This window comes from Penaeus monodon, chromosome 21 (genome assembly GCF_015228065.2).
Source record: "Penaeus monodon isolate SGIC_2016 chromosome 21, NSTDA_Pmon_1, whole genome shotgun sequence".
NCBI classification, from domain to species: Eukaryota; Metazoa; Arthropoda; class Malacostraca; order Decapoda; family Penaeidae; genus Penaeus; species Penaeus monodon.
This window is the reverse complement of record NC_051406.1, coordinates 37,397,242-37,397,777: the sequence shown is the minus strand read 5'-3', so window position 1 is coordinate 37,397,777 and position 536 is coordinate 37,397,242.

The window sequence follows — 536 nt, the reverse complement described above, 5'->3', positions numbered from 1 at the left end:
GGAAATATATTTCAGAAGTATTTATAGTGCCACTGTTCAGCAGCCAGCATGGTACGGAAGCCCGAAAATGAATGTAAATTTAGTGAGCGTAGTAGGATTCGAGAATATCACTTGCATTGTTGAGTGAAATAAAAAAACAAAACAATAAGAATGAAACAATGAAAGGTGCACGTGTAATTAACATAATGATTCATGAAGATATGAACATATATCACTTGTGTATATTTGCTCATGTGTTGCTGAATGTGCCTACCAGCTCCTAGACCATTAATTATTAAAAGCAAATATATTCAGGTATCCGTGCACATGAAAAACAATATTAAATCAAAGGGCAAGTGAGCTCATTTTAACGTACTTACGTCTTTAAAGTTGTAATGGGTTCTCCTGCAGGATGACGCAGCCCTGTGTTGACGTTAATAGTTGTTTGTATACATCTGCCGATGACATATTTGGGAAAGTACAAGGAAAGTCAGTGTATCAAGATGATTATATATTTTTTGATTGTGCATACGTTTTTGTATTGTTTTTTTTTTTTG